At 43.6% G+C, this 15,350-nt stretch overlaps 1 protein-coding gene across 7 annotated transcripts in view; it reads right to left on the minus strand.

Annotated features, from left to right (window-relative positions):
- ZMYM2 (zinc finger MYM-type containing 2) overlaps nt 1-15,350 on the minus strand; it is a 160,583-nt gene that overhangs the window by 118,148 nt on the left and 27,085 nt on the right. The gene's annotated exons all lie outside the window — the stretch shown is intronic.

Consider the following 15,350-nt stretch of genomic DNA (forward strand, 5'->3'; position numbering starts at 1 on the left):
TGGACAGCTGATCTTTTTCAGTTACTGGCAGAGGCCTTTTCTGCTGACAAGGTCCAAGGCCTTAGTCATGTTAATGAAGGTGATGTAGAAGGGCCTCCTTTGTTCCCTATGTTTTTCTTGGATTTGTTGGACTGCAAAGATCATATCTATGGTGGACCTGTTAGCTCTGAAGGCACATTGTGACTCAGGGTAAACATGGTCAGCAAGGATCTGAAGTCTGAGCACCACCCCAGCAATGATCTTTTTCAACAGTTATTAATAGTAAAATGCCACAATAGTTGTTATAGTTGCTGTGGTTACCTTTATTCTTAATACAGAGTGACTATTTTGACATCTCGTGTATCTTGTGGCACTGTCCCTACTGTCCAGCAATAGGTAAGCAGCTCATATAGGTGGGAAAACATGACAGGAGTCTCGCAGTTCATTACCTCTTTAGGAATTACATCTTTTCTTGGAGGCTTGCCAATGGTCGCATTGTCTATGGTCTTACTTAGGTCCTCAATGGTTTGAATATCATTGAGCTCCTCAAGGAAAGAATCTCAATGGAAATTACGGCCTCTGTCAGTGACAACATTTTCCCTTGAACAGAGTTCAAGATAATGTTCTACCCATCTTTCCATCTGTTGCTTTTGATCCATTATGACTTTTCCTGATGCAGTCTTTAACAGAACTGATTTTTTTTATGCAAATGGACCTGTCATACATGCCTCTGATGTTTCCAGCATCAAATGCAGATTGAATTTCCTTGCACAGTTGCAGCCAATAATCATTGGTGCAGCATCTTAAGATCTGATGGACAGCACTCCTCGAGTATTAATTTTCTGTTTCTTTTACCTGGTTTATAATAGATTTATTAACATTTTCTATGTATAGAAACTAATTATTGGGTGGAAGGGTTGTCTTTGGACTAGAGGACCTTAGGAGGTTCCTTCCAGCCCTACTTTTTCTATGATTTCTAAACACAAAGTCATCTTGGATTTGGGTAAATACCATTGTTGAGGATTATATTAATTTAGTACACTGAGTATGCTTCACCCCCAAAGGCTCTCAAGTGCAATCAGATTGTAAATATACCATCCCATGCAAATTAACTGAACATATGCAACCCAGTGCTATGGTGCCAAGCAGACATTCCCTACAATGTTTCCTCCTGGACCCCAGAAGCCACCGTAGAGCTAGGCATCAAACCTGTTATCGGGGAGATCAGGTTCTACCCTGCCAGTGACTTGGACAGAAAAGGAAATGTATCCTATTCACAAGCAGACAATTTAAAAAAAAAAAGGAATGGCATGTGGGATGTGCTAAGAAGCATGCAAGAGCCTAAGAAGGGATGACAACCGGGAACAAAAAGTCCATAAATATTTGAATACAATCTCCTCAGAACTTGGAATTCAACCCTGAACAGAATACTCCAGTTTCACACTCTGTTCTGTACAGCAAAGAGTTGTGAAGTTTATTAGCAATGTATTTTTTTCTCCAGTAGAAACAAATCTGTGTAGAAGATAGTCATGATAGAAAAGTGGTTCCAAACTGTATTTGTATTAAACCAAAAACCACACACATGCCTGCACGCAGTCACGTGAAGATACTTAACAAGTCAAAAGTGAAAGAAAACACTGGATTATGAATTCAAGCACTCTTTCCCCCCAACACCCCACCCAATCATAGGACACCTGTCTCATTCAATGATCCACTAGGTAAATATTAGGTTATTTAATTCCACAGGTCATTATACTCCACACAGTTCAAACTTTGCATGGAATCAAGAATTAATTTCTTTATCGTCCTTCCTGCTGCATGCATTTGTACATTTTTCCTTCTGCCAACATCATAGAATTCACCTTCACAACAGCCCTGTGAATACGAGTTGTTAGCCACATATATAAACTGGATAAAGGGAGGAATGAGGCATGGAGAATAAAGCCAAAATTATCTAAGGTATTTCTTAATTATGGGAGTACAAATTGAGAAGGCGATCATTTTATCATACTTTCTATGTTCATAACAGGGCTGCCACCTAGTTGCAGCTGTGTTTATTAAATCAGATCCCACAAGTCCCAAGTTAGGGACCCAGAAAATAAGGCACCCAGTGGCTACATTTAAAACTTTTGCTTATGTGACTTGTTCAGCACCATACAGGATCTCTGTGACACGGACAAAATGGAATCCAATTCACCAGAAGCATTCAACTTTCTTAACCATAAAGACAAGCCGATTCCTAAAGTTCCCTACTTACGTTCCCTGCTTACTTCACCATACATCTTTCAAACTTTTACAACTAATGTGCCTGGGTCCTACAGGTAACAGCCTCTTTTACTACAGTCCCTGGATTAAATTACTAGAACACAGTCCAAGATGCATAGTATCATAAAGACAAGTGCAAAAATATTTTATAAAAAGTAAAAAATTGGATTTTAGGTTAATTTTTAAGTAGAAAAATATTAATAATTAAATGAATAAAAAAATAAAACCTATACAGACAAAGATGCTTATTTTTATTTTCACAGACTCAATATTTCACGGACTTAACATAGACATTGTATTTATGACACATTACAACCTGCCTGACATCTGATTCATCACCAGGCACCTGCCTGACCCCACTGCTTTCATTCTTCTTTGTCCCCAAACTTTCTTCCCCTCCTCCCTATTTGTTCTGCCTTTTGTCTTCCTGATTTCCTCCTTTTTAAAATTAAAAATATTTTAATTCAATGTAAATATAAAATTGTAAGTAGTGTTAAGTCCTAAACTATGGCTTGTTTAAATATATAATCAAATTCAAATTAATCTTAATTGATTTTTTCAGGTAGTATGTTTGGATAGTAGTTGCCTCCTTTGACACTGCTGAGAGAATTACTTCCTTCTTTACAATACAGTGAACTAGTTCAAATTAACAACTTGAAGTTGAGAAACCATAGTTTCATAGTTGGTAGGGTTGGAAGGGACCTGAGCAGATCATCAAGTCCAACCCCCTGCCATGGGCAGGAAAAAATGCTGGGGTCAAATGACCCCGGCTAGGTGTCTATATAGCCTGTAACAGCCAGAACCAGAGGGATTAATAAGCAATAATATGTGCTTCTTGGAGGCATTTGGTATTTTGCCTAAACACGTAATATTAGTTAATATAAGGTTGTAAAAGTTTGTAAACTGCAAATGTAACTTGTCTGTCATAAGTTTAAGCAAAATGATAAATTAACTGTTCATGGAACTGACTGGGCCCCATAGGCAAAGCTGTAGCTGTGAGATTAGCTGGCCTAACAGTTTTTTGCTCAGGGTTCAGCCTTAGCAATAAAAACTGGATCTAACTGCTTGGCACACCCAACACATTCCAGGAAAGCATATCCCAAGAAAGCATATTCAAATTAAGCCTAAAAGGGGTTGGGATTTAGGCGGGGCGATGTCAATTTCAAACCTAAAGGTGCTGCATCATAATTTGCTTATTGGATAAACCCGAGTCTGGGTAGTAACCTTTTATAATAATTTTAACACCTTTCAATCCCATAGGGTAACAGCTATAGGGCAACGTTACGAGTGGCCCTGAGGCCAACAGATTAACATAAGACTAGGTATAAAAACATATGCATCAGATAACCAGCAGGAAGGAGGGAACAGAACGGTCATTTCTGTTCCACGCCCAGACCCCAGACTCCCGGTGTGAGGAGGATCGGATCCTGATCAAGGGATCGTCCCCAGTAATCCCTCTGACAGCATGGATCATTGGGGACGCCTGACTTGCCTGGAATCACTTGACGCGCACCTAGCATTGAGGGACTATCAATAAGGTGCCAACCCATGTCTGTCTATTTGTTTTGAACAGCCCAGTGTGGCTAATACCCTCACAGTGCCCAGTTGGCCTGCAACAGATTGATCTATCTGTTGTTATTATCTGTTATTATTTACTATTAGCTCTTTATACTGCATTATCTGCTTATCGCATTTATCTTTCTGCTAACTGTTGTGTGTGTAAGCTATAATAAATTTGCCTTTATTTCACTCCCAACTTTGCCTCCTCGATCCAAAACTGAACCAAAAAGCCCAGTTGGCCTATGGTAAAATTGATACACTCAACAGTGCCCAGCTGGCCTGTGACACTAGCCTCCTTCTGAAGATCCCCAGGGTAGGGGCAAGCACCACTTCCCTAGGAAGTTGGTTCCAGCTCCTAGCTGCCCTGACTGTAGTGCAGGCTTGTCCAACATGCAGCCCACCAAGCCATTTTATCTGGCCCGAGGCGGCAGCACTGCCGCTGACACGGAGCGCAAAGGCGGCAGCGGTGCAGCAGCGAGGCGAGACAGGCAGGGCCGGCCCGTGGGCCCCAACCAGCAGCGAGGGGAGGGGAGCAGCTGCGGGGCCGGGCTCATCATTGAGCTGGGTCCCGCCGCTGCTGCCCCGAGGAGAGAGAGCAGTGATAGATTGCAAGGGTAGAAAGAAGCCATCAGTGAAAAATGAATAAGTAGGAGACAGGAAAAGAGCAAAGAGGGACACAGAAAGAGTGACAGGAAGTCATGGAAAAGAAGAAAGGTCGAAATTAGAAAAAACAAAAGTAAAACAGGGAAGAGAGGGGAAAGAAAGCGGGGGAAAAAGGCCTAAGGGAAACAGGACAGTGATAATAGTACAAGGTGAGAGAGGTTCTCAAACAAAAAGGAAAAGGAGGAAATCAGGAAGACAAAAGGCAGAACAAATAGGGAGGAGGGGAAGAAAGTTTGGGGACAAAGAAGAATGAAAGCAGTGGGGTCAGGCAGGTGCCTGGTGATGAATCAGATGTCAGGCAGGTTGTAATGTGTTATAAATACAATGTCTATGTTAAGTCCGTGAAATATTGAGTCTGTGAAAATAAAAATAAGCATCTTTGTCTGTATAGGTTTTATTTTTTTATTTATTCAAAACATACCACCAGGATGGGAAAAGAGGATGCAAATGCGGGAACCAATCTCCCCACCCCACGACTGCATTACAGGCAGCGATGCCAGCTCTGCTCTGCGGAGCCTGCAAGGGAAGCCTTGCACTAGGGAGGAAGGGAAACCCCCATGAGACCCCACATAGCCATGGCAGGGTCCCAGGCAGGCTTGGGGGAGCAGGTAAAACCTGAAAGGCAGCAGGAATTCACCTGCAGACCCCCCACCCCAGCCCCAGCATTGCAGGGAGAGCTGACAGTCTGGGCTAGGGAGGTCATCCCAGAGACCCTCAAAAGTCCCACCCAGGGGCCCATGCACACTGAGGAGTGGGTAAAACACGCCCCCCCCCCACCACACACAGCTCATACTGCACAAGGGGGGGAAACCCTCCCTAAGACCTCCCAGAACCCCCCCAGACTCTGGGTAGCATGTGGATTGCAGGGTGGGCACTGTTCCCCATATCTGCTCCAGCGGTGTGGCCCATGTCACCGCCACTCTCCCAGCACCAGAGCTGGGGCTGCAGCTGGTACCCCTGCCAGCCCCGGAGACTCCCAGCAACCTCCATAGGTGGTCTTCTTGCTGCTTTCCAACTGACTACCTCTTATGGATTTCCTGCCCTGACCCCCTGCCATTTTTACTGGGGGGGGGCTGGGGGACCTCAATTATACAAGGTTGGGGTGGGGGAACTCTTGGGACACTCTTCCCTCCCTAGAAATTGCAGCTGAGAATGTGACACGTTAGAAGACACTCGAGTGATTTCTCGCTCTCTTTTCCCCCTGCCGCCAAAGTAAGGCTGTTCAGTTTGGGTTGCCAGCCCACTGGGTGATAAAAAGTTCATGATCCGGCCCCACATTCAAAAAGGTTGGACAACCCTGGTGTAGTGCACCTCCTGATGTCTAGCCTGAACCTACTCTCAGTCAGCTTATGGACGTTATTCCTTGCAACTCCCAGTAGTGCTTGGGGGAACAGGGACTCTCCCATTGCCTGCTCGTCCCCCTTGGCAAGTTTGTAGGTGGCCACCAGATCCCCTCTCAGCCTTCTCTTGTGGAGGCTGAACAGATTCAGGTCCCGTAGGGCCTACCCTGCTGCTTTCTGATCATGCGAGTGGCCCTCCTCTGGACCCTCTCAATGCTGTCCACATCCCTCCTTAACTGCGGCGCCCAGAACTGGATGCAGTACTCCAACTGCAGCCTGACCAATGTCGCATAGATGGGGAGGATCACCTCCTTGGCCCTGCTCGTGATGCATCTGTGGATGCATGACAAGGTGCGGTTAGCCTTCCTGACCACGTCCCCACACTGGCAGCCCATGTTCACCTTGGAATCAACAGCGACTCCAAGATCCTTTTCTGCCTCTGTGCTGACAAGAAGGGAGTTCCCCAGCCTGTAGGTCTGCTGCTGGTTTTTCCTCCCTAGGTGCAATACCTTGCAATTGTCCATATTAAAACCCATCCTAGTCTCAATCTGCCCAACTCTGTAACCTGTCCAGATCTAGTTGTAGCCTATCCCTCTCTTTTAGCGTGCTCACTTCTCCTCACATCTTGGTGTCATCTGCGAACTTGCTTTTCACCCCCTTGTCCAAGTCACTGATGAAGATATTGAACAGTGGGGGCCCCGAGGACCGAGCCCTGGGGAACCTCACAGCTCACGTCCTTCCAGGTCAAAAATGACCTATCCACCACCACTCTCTGGGTGTGGCCCTCCAGCCAATTTGCAACCCATCTGACTCTGGAGGCATCAACACCACAGTCGCCTAATTTTTTAATGAGGATGGGGCGAGAGACAGTCCAGAAAGACTACGTCCACCTCAACACCTGCGTCCAAGGCTTTTGTGACCTGGTCATAGAAGGCAACCAGGTTGGTCTGACATGACCTGCCTCTAATGAACCCATGTTGATTGTCTCTAAGCATAATCTCCCCTGCTGGTCCCTTGCAGATGTGCTCCTGGATAATTTTCTCAAATTATCTCAAATCTTATCTTATTTTCTCAAATTTTGAACCAAATGGATCAAAAGCAGCAGGAAAGCTTCTTTTCCTTTCAGTCAATGAATAGAAATGAACTGTAAGGATAAGTTGAGGAGATGCAAGGATTTCTTAAGAGTGAACTCTTTCATTGGACCTACCATGTCACTGCAGTACACTTAGACAAGCTTTCAAATGCATGATATTCTTTATCAGGGCATTGTTCATGGTAGCCAAGAATAGTTAAATCAGTTATCTTTGAAAACTTGTGCTGCTTGAGAGAGGTTGGGGATGAATGGAAAAGGGTAAATATAGCACCTATCTTTATGAAAGGGAAGAAGGATCCAGGGAACTATAAACCAGTTAGACTCACCTTAGTACCTGGAAAAATCATGGAGCAGGTTCTCAAGGAGTCTATTTCTAATCATTTTGAGGAGAAGGTGATTAGGAACAGTCAGCATGGACTGACCAAGGACAAGTCATGCCTAACCAACGTGACTGCCTTCTATGACAAGACAACTGCCTCAGTGGATGCTGGGAGAGCAGTGGATGTGATGATATCAAAAGTCTTGTTAAAGTCAAAATATATCTCCCACAACATTCTCTAACTAAAGGAGTAAGGGTTAAATGAATGGATGATAAATTGAATAGAAAATTGGCTGTATCATTGGGCTCAAAGGGTAATAATGGCTCGATGTCTAGTTGGCAAAGAATATCAAATGGAGTGGCCCAGGGGTCAGTCCTGGGACCGGTTTTGTCCAATACTTTCATCAACAATCTGCAAGGTGGGATGGAGTGCAGCCTAAGTAAGTATGCAGATAACACCAGGCTTGGGGAGTAGTAGATAAGCTGCAGTGTAGGGCTAGGATTCAGAGAGACCTAGACAAATTAGAGGATGAGACCAAAAGAAATCTCGTGAAGTTCAATAAGAAGTACAAAATCTTGCACTTGGCTCAAAAGAATTCCATGCATCAGTACAGTCTGGGGACTGACTGGCTAAGCAGCAGCTCTGCAGAAAAGGACGTGGGGGTTATAGTGGACAATAAACTTAATATGAGCTATTGGTATACCATTGTTGCTAAGAAGGCTAACAGCATACTGGGCTGCAATTGTAGGAGTGCTGCAAGCAGATCAAGGGAAGTGATTATTATTCCCCTCTATTCAGCACTGGTGAGGCCACACCTGGAGTCCTGTGTCCAGTTTTGGGACCCCCACTACAGAAAAGACGTGGACAAACTGAAGAGTTCAACGGAGGGCAAGGAAAATGGTTAGAGAGCCTGGGCACATACTTCTGAGGAGAGGCTGAGGGAAGTGGGCTTATTTAATCTGAAGAAAAGACTAAGAGGGGATTCAGTAGAAGCCTTCAACAATCTGAAGGGTGGTTAAAAAGAGGATGGAACTAAACTGCTCTTAGTGGTGGCAGATGACAGAACAAGGAGCAGTGGTCTCAAGCTGCAGCAAGGAAAGTTTAGATTAAATATTAGGAAGAATTTTTCACTAGGAGGAGAGCAAAACACTGGAACAGGTTACCAAGAGAGGTTGTGGACTCGTGCTCCCAGGAGGTTTTCAAGACCCATGTAGACAAAGCCTTGGATGGGATGATCCACCTGGGGATGGTCTACCTTTGAGCAAGGGGTTGGCCTAAATGACCTCCTGAGGTCCTTTCCAATCCTAACTTTCTATGATTCTATTATTCTATGAATTCAGTAACTACAGTTAATATTTCACCTTCAGTGTTTTGTATTGAAAATTGATTTGTTTTGGTAAACACTACCAACACTGAGAATCACCTTTAAGAAAGCTAGAAGTAGAGATGCAAAACAAGATTTAAAAAAAATCACTATGACCTGTTTATTAATTTAAAATATTCTACTCTGCATAGGTAAAATGGGTCAAAATTTATACAAGTAATTAAGAGTGGGATTTCCTAGGTTTTCAGTGCTTGCCATGCAAAGTATTAAATATTTGAATATAGGGGATGCACGCATGCGTGCACATGCACACACAAAATTGGGACACACATGAGAAAGCTGGCTTCCTGTGCCAGGATGGAGGCATGGAGATGCTGAAATGGCTGCTGGGAGCAATGCTCCCCTCTGGTCAGACTTTACTCCTCAAAAGACAGGGTAGATATGCACCTTTACAGACTAACTATATAACTAGATATAATTAATTAGCTATATTTTAGTTAGTTTATAAATGAAAAATGTGTCCTTGGCTTTATGAAACTCTTCTGGGTTCTCCTTCTACATAACTGGTCTCCTCTCCATGTACATAAGCATCCTCTTAAGGCATTCAAAACACATGGGTCAAGAGATCATGCTGAAGGTTCTTAGACTTTGTTCAGATTAGCAACCAACAGTATCAGCTGTTGCAGTTATTTAACAGTGACACTGAAGACTGGTCAGAAGCCACTTTCCTTGTGGCTTGACTCTTAAGAGGGTCTAAAATCTCTCAACACCCCACAACCCTCTACATTCATTCTACACGTGACTGATCACAAAATCTACCTAACACAGTACTAGACAGAAGTTTACTGTACTTCTGATGTTTCTATTTAATATTATTGAATTCAGTATCAAAGGTTCTCATGTGAAAAAGGTATTAAGAGGATGGCCTTATACTCTGTATGGTACCTACCCTTCTGTTAATAGGACCAAATGCAAAAACATGGAAAGCAAGGTTCCGGCCAACCAGAAACTTACAAAAAAAAAAACATTTAGACACACACATACACAGAAGGGAAATGACAAAAAGCACAAAAAAATTTTACTAATTACTCAACTCTTTGGATTTTTCCTGAAAGTTACATTTATATATACATACATATTCGACCCCCAAATTTTATTACACTGGTACAGATAAAGGACTGAGGAGAAAACACCCTTAGTAACACGTGAGTTAATAAAAAGGTGCTGTATACCCAGCTAAGCAAAGGAAGAAATCCCAGGTGGAGACAACCATAGGTAAGAAGGCCTAAATATGAGAACTGGGAGCCAGAACGCATAATTTCATATGGCGGGGGGAGGCAGATGTGAAGACTGGGGATTTCCAAGTTCAATGCTGGGGGTAACAAAAAAATACCACACTAGTTAAGGAATCTGGAGATGATGGATGATGGTCAGGGTGGAAAGCAAGATAGGTTTTTATAGATGTATTGTTTGGTGAGCAAGAAGTTGGAGATTTTGATTGCATCTCACAATCCCTGAAAGAAAATTAAATAAATTTATCTTCCAAAAATAATAATGGAGGATTGGTGTCCACTGTCAAGGCAAACACAGCATATATATATTTGATTCCCCAATGCTGGTCTCCATATACTCCATCAGATACAAAAATACTGTAGTCAAATATTCATAGATGTTAGGGTTGAAAGGGACCTCAGTAGGTCACTGAGTCCAACCCCCTGCCCTGGGCAGGAAAGAGTGCTGGGGTCAGACAACCCCAGCTAGGTGTTTGTTCAGTCTTCTCTTGAAGACCCCCAAGGTAGGGGAGTGCACCACCTCCCTTGGAAGCCCATTCCAGATTCTGACAACCTTTACTGTGGGGACAACTATATTCATAGCTGTCCCCTCAATTCTGACAATCTGATCTGCTGCAGATCACCAGCTATAATGTTTCATTCAGTAATTCCTTCATCAAACCTAATTAGTAGCAACTACTAACATTTGTTGAAGACTTCCAAATCTGAAAGGTATTAGAGATTTTGCAGTAAGTTTTTCCAACGGATAATTATCCTTACAGTCAACACAGAGGTGGTTAGCCATGTCCATTCCTAGCATCTAACAAAGTAAGTTGTTGCCTAAAAAAGCTCATGCCTTCAAACCATTTAGTCTCCAAGCTGCCACCCTGCTCTACCTTCTGTCTGTATTTTCAAAAAAAATCCTGTGCTCACTTACTATTTGAATTTGTCTAACAAGTCCCCAGGCATTTAATTTTGTTATGTCTTTGTCTTCTACAAAAAAAGAACCCTGTTATAAGATATTTTCTTACGTATGACCAAGTCACTTAACATTTTTTCCAGTAAGCTAAATAGATCAAGCTTCCCAAGTCTTTCACTGCATATTTTCAGTCTTCAAAATCATTATCGTGTGTCTTCTTTTAACTCTCCAATTTTTCAGAAAGAAGACTCCATTCCAAAGAGGAATTTCCAAGAAAGGTGAAGGAGTTAAAATCATTTTATTCCTCTTCAATGTTCCCCAATTAATAAATCCAAGGACTGTGTATGGATACATCCTGGGAAATCATCCACTGTCACAGACCCACCTTCCCTGAGTTTCTCCACACTGAGCTACCACTTGCCCTGAGGAACAGAGTGAAGTTGCCCAGGGATAAATCCTTACCCTGCAAGCTTTAGCTCCACTGCCCTTTTACCAGACCCTGCAGCTGCAGTAAGGGAATTACTACCAGCCCCAGGCAGGTATCCCACAGGAAAGAAATTTTAGGTTCTCCTTTCCATACAAAGGGCTAGATTGGAATATTACTCGCCCAGCATTATATCGAAGAGAATTACACAAACAAAACTATAGGCTTAGAGACAAAAGCAAAACAATTAAGGTTTCTACCTCTCACCTGGCTACGTTCTAGCCCTCGAGACCAGACAATATCCCCAGAATTCAGGTTCTTGCTGATTCTGCCAATCTAGGCTGCCAGGATTACTGAACCTCCACAGCCTAAGATTCAGAGACAGATTTTATCCTACCAAAGCCTTCAAGGCCAGCCCCCTACCAGTGTTATTCCAATTGCCCAGAAGCCAATAGAATCCTCCACAAAGTTCTCCTCTCCCTCAGAAACCTGGCCTTTGACTAGGAGACATTTTTCTCAGTTGAGGAGTCGATTTCCCTGTTGCAGGCAGACAATGCTTTGGATGTGTGCTAAATATACCACTCTATTATCCTCTAGTTACATCATAATGTTAGAAAACACATTTATATCAAATACAGATATGAAAATGCTAAAACTAAACTCAGCTTCATGCTAGGTACAAATATAGACTACATACCAAAGGAGTAAATCTAATTTGGGAAGATACCATGCATACTGCATAGCGAGCAAAGGAAACCTGGTTTTGAGGTGAAGCTGTGACCTCTACTCTGATTCCATAAGTTTTCGGTCAGGTCTACACAGTACAGCTCCCTCATCTGGTAAGTCTGGGCTACAATCGTTGTTCCTAGTTGTATTACCTTGCACTTAGGATTTCTTTTCTTCCCCAGCCCTGGGCTTTGCTTCCTTTTAGACAAGGGGATGTACAGAAGACAAAAATAGCAGAGAATTCTCCGAACAGCATCAAGGCGTTAAATATTTCGAAAGATATCTGTGTTTCCGGGGCAGATCAACACACGGAATGCTATGCTGAACACCGCATCAGGGGGCCTGTATTGCTGTTGATATGGCAACTTATCTATGTTGAAAATGTTGTAGCTTCAAAAAAGTGAACAGTAAGTTAAACAAGGCAACGGTGTGATCTTGTTGCAAAAAAGTCCAACTGCATACAGGGCTGTATTAACAAGAGCATCACATGCAAGTCAATACAGGGCACAGTGGTACCTTAGAGACCAACTCATTCAAAAAGGCATTAGCCTGCACAGGTAAAAAGCCTACTTCATCATTGCTTGCCTTCCACCTGACTTCAGATTAACACATCTAACTACTCCTCACCTGGCATATTAGGCCCCATGCCTCAAGAAATATGTGGACAAATTGGAAAGAGTCTAGCAGAGAGCAACAAAAACAACTAGAGGTCTAAGAAACATTATTTACAAGGAAAGGCTGAATGAACAGGAATCATTTAGTCTGGAAAGAACACAGAGGGGATCTGATGATAACAGTGTTCAAATGCCTAAGGGGTGGTTATAAAGATGGTGATGGACTAATTCTCTGCAGTCACAGGGGACAGGGCATGGAGCAATGGGCTTAAATTTCAGCAATGGAAATGTAGGTTGGATAGCAGGAAGAACTTTCTCGCTTGGAGGGTGCTTAAACACTGGAACAGGTTACCTAGAAAGGTTGTGAAATCCCCATCCTCAGGAGTCTTTAAGAGCAGCTTACACAAAAAAAACTTGACTGAAGAATTTAATCAGAGATAAGTCTGCCTTGAGCAAGGGGTTGGACTAGATGACCTTACATCCCTCCCAAATGAACTTCTCTATGATTCTAACCTGTCTAGAAGAAAAATCAGGAATCAGCCGGAATCCTGAAACAAGGATATTTATCCCATCAGAAATAAGCATGGATGTGCTCATTCACACAGATGTACACTTTCTTTTTAATTCCACTTAGCTATTGGCCCAAATGAAATCCAGTGGCACCAAACTTCACAGATTTATCATGTGTTTTGCCTTTTAATTAATTGCTCCCAGAGGTCAGAAGATAGGAGGTCTAATGCCCACCAAACCACTACCTGAATTTACTTGATATTCACAGTCCTAGATAAAAAGGATATAAAAACCTAGGTGTATGCTTTAAGTGTCGCTGTCCCCCCCTACCCCAATGTAACTTCTGTTAGGTTAAAATTTTCTCCTAGAAATTATAGCTCAAATGCCTCATAGAGCATAAAGTGCTCCAAGTGCAAGGATCTAGGCTCAGACGGTAATCTTTAGAACATGCCAAGTTCCACTGTCAGGAAGACTGGTACTACCAGGTAAGGTACAATCAGCAGCCATGCCATCCTGAAGTCACCTAATCTTGAAGCCAAATATTCCAGTGTCTGGCTACTACCTGGATGAGCGACCACTTTCATAGACATTAGGGCTGGAAGGGACTTCAGAAAAATCACTGAGTCCAGCCCCCTGCCCAGGGGCAGGAAGTCAGCGGGGATCAAAGGATCCCAGCATGATAATCATCCACATGTCTCTTAAAGAAGTCCAGAGTTGGTGCTTGCACCACCTCTGGCAGCAGTCGGTTCCAGGCCTTGGGGGCTTGGACATTAAAGAATTCTTCCTTATATCCAGCCTGAAACAGTCTTGGAGGCGTTTGATACCATGGATACAAGTTGAAGAGTTATGGTGAAACACCTGTCAAATGCTAGCCCCATAGAAACTAAGTGCATGGCAAAACTTCATTCTGTGCCATCACTGCTGCTGTGCTATGGACAGGAATAAGAGGAAGGAAGGAAGATACAAAAAAATAGAAAGAATTCAAGGACAACTTAGTCTCCATTCCAAAGGAAATCCAGTAAATAACAGGCTCCAGAAAGGCTAGACTAAACCACTCCGGTAGAATTTAGCTTTTATACTAAAACAAGCTGTAAACAGCTGCTTTCACGTGCTGAAAGGGGAAAAAAAAGGTTACCACTCAGTAAGACTCCCAGCGCTTAATACTGACTTGAGAACCCTGTGTGCTCCCTCTAGCTGGAAGGAAAAAGCTTTGCCACAACTCTTCAAAGTTATTTTAGGTATAATTTTTCTACTATTTGAGGTAGACAGGACTTCTGGAAGAAAACCTGAAACAAAAGATCTGTTCTGCATAAGCATTACAGACCCCCACAGAATTCTGTAGGTAGTAATGGCAGAGAGAGGTCAATAGTGTTAAGTACAAAATGAAGAAAGTTTGGAAAAAGTAACCCAAGATATTACAGCTGATAAGACCAGGGACTTCATGTGATCTATATACACTATGATGGGCTCCATACTAATTGTTGTTACTCAAGAAAGATCTTAGAATGATTGTGGACAGTTAGTTCTCTGAAACAGGGTGAAAGTTGAAACAGGGTGTCAATTTATAAATGTTGTAAGTGCAAAACATTGCAACTCCAAACGTTGCAAGTCGAGGACTGCCTGTATCTGAAGTCAAAGGGAGCTAAGGCTAATTTACAGGAGGTTTAACAAATTTCTACTGTTGGAGGGTAAAGAGGGGGTGGAAACAAGAAAGCACTTTCCAGAAAGAAATGTCTTCTGACACTCCATTGTAGTGCTTTAAGTGAGTTTCAGGTTTGCTTTTTCTCTACATGTTCATATGAAGAAAACACTATAAGGGTCTTGGGGCCCTGGCTGTGTGGCGCTTCCAAGTGATCAGTTATCCCACCAAATTCAGACGAATGGGGCAGTGGGGCACTGAGGGAGTCACCAATGCATCTATGGAAGTCCAAGAAATGATCATCCTGCTCATTCAAAACAGCCTCCCTGCTTCAGGGGCGAGTAAGAGGAATCAAACATAAGCTGCAAGCATCCAGGCTCTCTCAGGATTCGCACTCCCACCACAACCCAGAAACTGAGCTGCACGTCTGTCCTGCCCTGTTGCTGCTAACCCGGTATTTCGGGGCCTTCCGGAGCAGCGGCCTCTAGAGGGGAAAGCCGGCCCCGCGGCCGCAGCCGACCGCCCGCCGACGACATTGTGTTTACAGACGCGGCCTTCCTCTCACTTCCCCCCGCGGCTTTGTGCGGGAATCACCCTTCCGCGGAGCGCGCAGGGGCCGCGCTGCCTGTCTGCGGCCGGGCTCTCCCGCGCCAGGTGCGGGGACAGCCCGCGGCCCCGGCTCCAGAAGGCAGCCGGCCCTGGG

This window comes from Alligator mississippiensis, chromosome 1, assembly GCF_030867095.1.
Source record: "Alligator mississippiensis isolate rAllMis1 chromosome 1, rAllMis1, whole genome shotgun sequence".
Classification (NCBI taxonomy): Eukaryota; Metazoa; Chordata; order Crocodylia; family Alligatoridae; genus Alligator; species Alligator mississippiensis.